We start from the raw sequence: 7147 nt of genomic DNA on the forward strand, positions 1-7147 counted from the left end.
ATTCAAGAGATTTTTCCCTATGTTTTCTTCTAAGAGTTTTATGGTTTCATGACTTACATTCAGGTCTTTGATCCATTTTGAGTTTACTTTTGTGTATGGGGTTAGACAATAATCCAGTTTTATTTTCTTTCATGTAGCTGTCCAGTTTTGCCAGCACCAGTTGTTGAAGAAGCTATCATTTCCCCATTGTATATCCATGGCTCCTTTATCATATATTAATTGACCATATATGGTTAGATTTATATGAGGGCTCTCTAGTCTGTTCCATTGGTCTATGGATGTGTTCTTCTGCCAGTACCAAATTGTCTTGATTACTGTGGCTTTGTTGTAGAGCTTGAAGTCGGGGAGCGTAATGCCCTTAGCTTTATTCTTCCTTCTCAGGATTGCTTTGGCTATTCATGGTCTTTTGTGGTTCTGTATGAATTTTAGAACTATGTGCTCTAGTTCGTTGAATAATGCTGTTGGTATTTTGATAGGGATTGCATTGAATCTGTAGATTGCTTTAGGTAGGATGGCCATTTTAACAATATTAATTCTTCCTAGCCAAGAGCAGGGGATGAATTTCCATTTGTTAGTGTCCTCTTTAATTTCTCTTAAGAATGTCTTGTAGTTTTCAGGGTATAGTTCTTTCACTTCCTTGGTTAGGTTTCTTCCTAGGTATTTTATTTTATTTTTGATGTAATTGTTTTCCTGATTTCTCTTTCTGCTAGTTCATCATTAGTGTATAGGAATGCAACAGATTACTGTGTCTTATTTTTGTATCCTGCAACTTTGCTGAGTTCAGGTATTTGATCTGGTAGTTTTGGAGTGGATTCTTCATCATATACACTTTTGTTATCATAATTCTAGGCAGGGTCTCTTTTTGTTTTATTTCATTTTTATTTTTTATTTCTTGTCTTCATCCTTTATGTCCACTCCAGTATCCTTTCTCCTAATAGTTACCCATTCTAATGTATTTGGTGCACATCTTTGAAAAATACGTAGTATTTGTGTATGCAACTGTTTTGGTTTATAACAGAGAGATCTTATTCCAACTTTTATAATCAACACCAAGCTTTTTAAAAATTACCTGTGTTGCCATATGAACATCTATTTTTTTATATCTATTTCTTCCATGTGTTCCATAATGGACAAGCATATATCGCTTATCCATTCTCATAAATAATGGATGTCTCAATTACCACAAAATCCCTGCTACAAAAAAAAAATTTGCAAAAAAAATTAACCTTAAACATGTTCCTTCATGGACCTGGTGTGAACTCTTCTTGGATATGTACCCAAGAGTGGGCTTTGTGGATTGTAAGGCATATATACTCACACTTAATCCCACTAAGTAATGTTAGGTTACTTTCCAGTATGGGTGTACCCAGTCTTCTGCCTCATCAGAAGTGTATAAATGTTCCTTTTCCCCTAAATACTTGACTGTTATGCTCAACATACCAGTAATATATGACTTCTTAATTTTGCCAATTTCAAGGATGTACAGTGGTATCTCATAATTATGTTAATTGGTGATTGAGTTGATTGTGTCAGCGTGAGCATCAATTCTCATACTTGTTCAGCCTCCACTTTTCTGAATTGCCTGTTCATGGTCTTTGCACATTTTTTTCTTATTGGGTTTCCTGTTGTGTTCTTACTAATATGTAGGGAGGGTTTCTTTTGTCATAGGAACTGTCTTAACTATATACTGCTGCTATTTACATTTATATTTATGAGTATATTGGTGCCAGATAAAGTTCAAACAAACCCATAGGAATAAAGGAGTCATAGTAGTTCATATAGAGGAGGTAGAAGGAGTGAGTCATCTCCCCATCCATAGTAGTATGGGCATATGGAACTCCAACCAGTCTGTGTTGTGGCTATTGGAACTACACTCACAGCACAAAGCTGTACTGCACAGACCACCTCTTAGTACATACCAACCCTCAGCAGTTCATTAACAATGAGGGTATTAGCTATTATGTACTGAAGAAGCTTTCATTAAATAGTACTTTAAAATTTTCAGCATACTATTTGGGATTGGCCCATTAAACATTCAGTGGTTAAAAATGAGTTCATGTTAAATGGAAAAATAATGATTGTGCTACTGACAGTGATTGAGACAATGGACCATCCTGATCAAAATAAAAAGAATCAGGCTATTCACATGTGAAATATAAAACATGCAAATGATTTTCCTACTATTAGGTCCAACATTATTGATTCACTTTGAAGAAAACAATCATGCTAAAGAAATGCTGTTAGCTTGAATTTTACTTGATTTAGAGTTTTGCTTGTGTTTAATTTACAAATTTATTTTATAGTTCTTTTTAGATTTTGTAACCATAAGAATTTTATAACTTTTTTTTAATGTAGAACATTTAAATAATATTATCATGAGGCCAATTTAAACAAATACTGGGGGTCTATGTATTTTTTCCTTTAAAGTTTGGGAAATACTGCCTTTGTCTACTGAAATGTTCATTTGCAGACTATAGGCTATTAATTATTTCACAGAATTGGGATGAATCATGGCCACCAAAATAAATTCTAAAATATTGGGCACCACAGATAATTCAAATATATATGAATTTGAGGGTCAGATCAGAGGCAAGGTTAACATATCTTTAGATTTGTGGTTGACATGATGGACTGACTTTTAACAGCTATTCCACCCCTTTCCTAGTGACTTCTCATTTTGTAGAGGCTGGAAAGCCAAGAACTACATTTCCCAGACCCCCTTGCAAGTCAAGCTCTGGATGGCATTTAGGTTCAGCCTCTCAGGTGCGCTCACATGAATGTGGTGACACTGAGTGAGCAGATGATTAGCATCTACTCCTTCTGCTGCCAGGCATGCATGTGAGTCATTTGTATTGGTCTGGGGTCCAGCCACTATATCTGAGGATGTCAGAGGACATGCTGCTCGTGGTGTGGATCATGGCAGGTGCGGCGGTGTCCCAGCTGTGAGTTTGAGGACATTGCTAGTGGTCTCCTGGCTGTAAGAGAGGCAGCAGTTCTTTTGGTGGCCCAGTTGTTCCTGTGAATTTGAGTCATTTCAGAAAGCTCAACCCATTTGTTGAGCACTGCCAGTGATCCTTAAACTGTGGATACCCTACAGTAACTCATTCCTGCTTAACCTGGCTAGAACAGATTCTGTTCTTTGCTTAAAAGCCTGACTATAATGAGGTCAAATCCTTGTAGAGTGACATTTTCCAGCTCTCAAAACCAATTTCTGACAGAGTGCAATCATGGTGTGTGTGCATGGCTCTTGCTAAGTCCACATGGGGTAAAGTTTGGTCTCTGTCCCCAGCGATCCAGGGCCAAGACACTGTGTGGCCGGTGGTCAGTAGCTTCTGAGCACCACGAGATGTTGTCCTTGAGTTCAGAGATGGGTGGGGTGTGTAGGATACCACTGTGTGGATGGCAGGGGGATCCTCATGGGAAAGGTGGAAAGTGAACTGAACTTTAATTAATGAGGTGGAGGCGAGAGAGGAGGCAGGAAGGAGGAGAGAGGACATGGAAGGTAGGGAGAACTATGGAAACAGCATGCAGAGGTGGAGGGACAGTTCTCACCTGGACCCTGGAAGCCTTGAGTGCTAGGAGAAGAACATAGTAACTCTTCATTCTCTAGGCCTGGAGAGCCATTTCAGGTTCTGAGTAGAGGAGTAATGTGAGTAAAGCAGTGTTACCCCACCACCACCCACTTTCGTGTGGGGATAAGAAAATAGTGTTTACATGATAAGCTTTTGGAGTGGATGGTGTTGTTTTATGTTGTGAGACTGGGACTGAGATATTCTTATGTCACCTGTTAATTTGGAACTCCAGAAAATGGGAGACTTAGCGTTGGCTGAATCTTGCTTGGCGGTCAGTGGAGCAGCCATGACAGTTCCTGCATGAAGCAAGCCCACGCCATGCTGCAGAAGAAACCAAGACTCCACTCTGGTTCTTGAGGGCCATCCTCCAGCTTAGGGCTGCGTACAATGAAAAACAATCTGGAAAGGATATTTTGCAACATTGATTTCAAGTGGCAAAGTGGGTGAGATTTGATTTTAGGACTTTCTCTGAGGCAACAGTGGAGGGCTGGTTGTATTGTTGGAGTTTTATATTCTCCAAGAACTTTGATTTGTGCATGTGGAAACTTTGTAATGGTGAGGGGAGTCTTAATTTCATGTTATCCCTCTGGGTGTGGACTGAGCCCCTTGCACAGCCTCTGATAAGCTGGGCTTGATGATGTGGCCAGCGAACAGAAGGGGGAAACTCTCCAATAATGGCTTTGGAGTTAAATGAGTGGCCTTTTTTGACCCATTTCAGAGATTTCTGGGGGCAATACACATGAGGCACTGCTGCTTATGGTTTATAGGATAAATGAGTCAGAAAAGGGACCATGGAAATAGAGGAAGAGAGTCCCTGATACTCCATGGAATTTCTTGCCTGAGTCAGAGTCTAGGTTTTACTGACAATAGGCCTGACTATTGAACCCAATAGTTAACAAAAGCATAAAGCATGGAAATGTAAACTCCCAAAGGGGGAATGTGTCATGGTCTAGTCTCTCACCTATTTTCATTCCTTCCCAGGGGAGGAAACACTGGTCTTATTGGTTAGTTGAGGGTGAAGGAATGTGAATCAGTGGACATGAATTTCCTTGCTCCCTCTGACTCTACCAAGCATCATTTTGAAGCCATGTGTGTGATGGTGGACAGTCCCACTTCCAGGTCCAAGCTAGACCTATGTGTCCCCCTCCTAGCATTGACAAGTCACGGTAATAAGGGAGGAGTTTGTCTTCCCGGTGTGCCTGTTTTGTGTCTGTGCAGCCCTTTTTGGGTGACAACTTGATAGTTGATTTTCTTTCAAGGTGCATACAATGATAAAATTTTGTCATCAAAACAGCATGGACTAGCCTTACCTCTTCCATTTTTCCTCACAGACGCTGCTGATGTTAAATGAAGCAACCTGTTTTTTGTTGTAATTTTGGTTCTGTTTTTTAGTGCCAGCCTGTATCATCTCAGATTATTGTCTACCTGTTTCACAAATACCCTTTTACCCTGATGCATTTTAAGTACCCGGCCAGTGCACTAAAGGGTATCAAACATGCCCTTAAAGGCAGCTCATAACACCTTGGTTTGCCACACTCCCGTGAGAAACAGCAGTGATAAGAACTAAGCCATGAACTAAGTTATACTGGGGAGGCAGAGTGTCTCTCCAGCAAGGCTCCTGCCCTCCCACCACAGCGGAGGGTTGCCTCAGGGACTAAGGCCCTTTACTTCTGGCTGAGCTGGAGTGTGCTGACAGCTCTGGGGCAGAAAATGGAAAGACAGGAGCCCTTGACATAGGACACTGTCAGCTTGTGGAACTGTCCCCTGTGGCCGTGGTTGAAATCACTGGTGGCAAGAAGGGCTGTGGCAGAGTGCCCTAGCCATCTGTGCAGCTGATAAACTCCTTCTCTAGCCCAACGCCTGGCGTATGCTTCCCACACCACACTGTACCAGGTGACGTGTACCAGATGTTCAAACACGGAACTGCCAACTCTGCCCTGCAACCCCATGCCAGCTCTCGGCCTCTCCCTGGGACCTCTAGACGGTCCTGTAATCCAGTATCTAAAGGGATAATTCCTGTTGGAGCAGGTCCCTCCTCTAGCTCTGAGTCTGTTCTGATTGGTCGGGGCCTGTGTCCCATGGTTTGTAAAACATTTTGGATATTGTCCATGATTATAATCATTTGCCCACTGTCTGCCTTTTCCACCAGGGCAGTGTGCCTCCTGGCAAGGGCTGTTTTCTTTGTTTTTATACTCCCACTGCATAGTACAGGGTGTGCCACATTTAGGAACTCAATGCTAGGAACAGAAGGGGCATCAAAATGAAAATGCCCTTTAATCCAAGTTAACCAAAGCTTGCCTAAAGTTATATGCTAACTATTGTGCACATAATTTAAGACTGAATTGAACAGTGAATATTTCTAGTATTACTTTAACCCTGGGCATAATCTTATTCTAAACTGTAACCTTAATCCATTATAAAGCTGGGTTTTGAAGATAATATCTCACAAACTTTGGTTCTTTGAGAGTGGATTTGATGTTTTGAAATGACCCAGATTTGTTCAGAGATAAATCTGGCAAATTTTACTAGTTTTTCAAAGTAAGAAAGACTGTTTTGCATTATAAAAAAGGTATATGACTCTGAAGTAATGAGGTTTTTTTTCTTTTGCTGCTCTAAGATTCACTGGAATGCATTTCTGAAGGATAAAGTCCAAAAATATTTAGAGCAATGGTAGATTTGTTAAAAATAAGGGCATAATACTTACCTGGCAGGGGAGATACCATGATCACAAAGGTTTTTTTCACAGGACGAGGCTTCTCCATTGCACTCTGGCTGTGCTGACCCCTATGATTTCCCCAAATGTAGGAAACTCGATTGCATAACTTATGGTAGTGTGGAACTGCATTCACGCTTTCCCCTGAAAAAAATGGGGGAGGGGCATGGCCACAATGAAATACCACCCTACACCCATTAGGATGGCTACTATAAAATAAAAACAACAGAAAATAACAAGTATTGGTGAGGGTGTTGAGAAAATGGAACTGTTGCACACTGTTGGTGGAATTTAAAATGGTGCTGCCACAATGGAAAAGATATGGCAGCTCCTCAGAAAGTTAAAAATAGAACCACCATATGATCCAGCAATTCCATTTCTGGGTATAGATCCAAAAGAATTGAAAACAGATTCAAAGAGATATTTGTGCACCTATATTCATAGCAGCATTATGCACAATAACCAAAAGGTGGAGAAAACTCAAATGCCCATTGACAAATGGATAAACAAAATGTGATATATCCATATAATGGGATATTATTCAGCCTTAAAAAAGAAGGAAATTTTGCATATGCTATGACATAGATGAACAATGAGGACTTAGTGTTAAATGAAATAAATCAGGCACAAAAGGACATGTTCTGTATGATACCACTTGTATGAGGTATCTAAAGTTAGTCAGACTCATAGAGACAGAAAGTAAAATGTGGGTTGCCAGGGGCTGGGGAGAGGAGAGAATAACTTACTGTTTAACGGGTACAGAGTTTCAGGTTTGTAATATGAAATGAGTTCAGAAGATGGAAGATGGTGATGGTAGCACAACAATGGGAACGACAATGATACTGACTATACACTTAAAATG

At 40.4% G+C, this 7147-nt stretch overlaps 1 non-coding gene across 1 annotated transcript; it reads left to right on the top strand.

Moving 5' to 3' along the window:
• The first annotated feature begins 6268 nt into the window (after nt 1-6268).
• On the top strand, nt 6269-6432 carry LOC118971193 (U1 spliceosomal RNA). Its single transcript, XR_005059526.2, has one exon. It is a non-coding gene; the product is annotated as a U1 spliceosomal RNA (small nuclear RNA).
• The last annotated feature ends 715 nt before the right edge of the window (nt 6433-7147 follow it).

Source organism: Manis javanica, chromosome 3 (genome assembly GCF_040802235.1).
Source record: "Manis javanica isolate MJ-LG chromosome 3, MJ_LKY, whole genome shotgun sequence".
In the NCBI taxonomy this organism is placed as follows: Eukaryota; Metazoa; Chordata; class Mammalia; order Pholidota; family Manidae; genus Manis; species Manis javanica.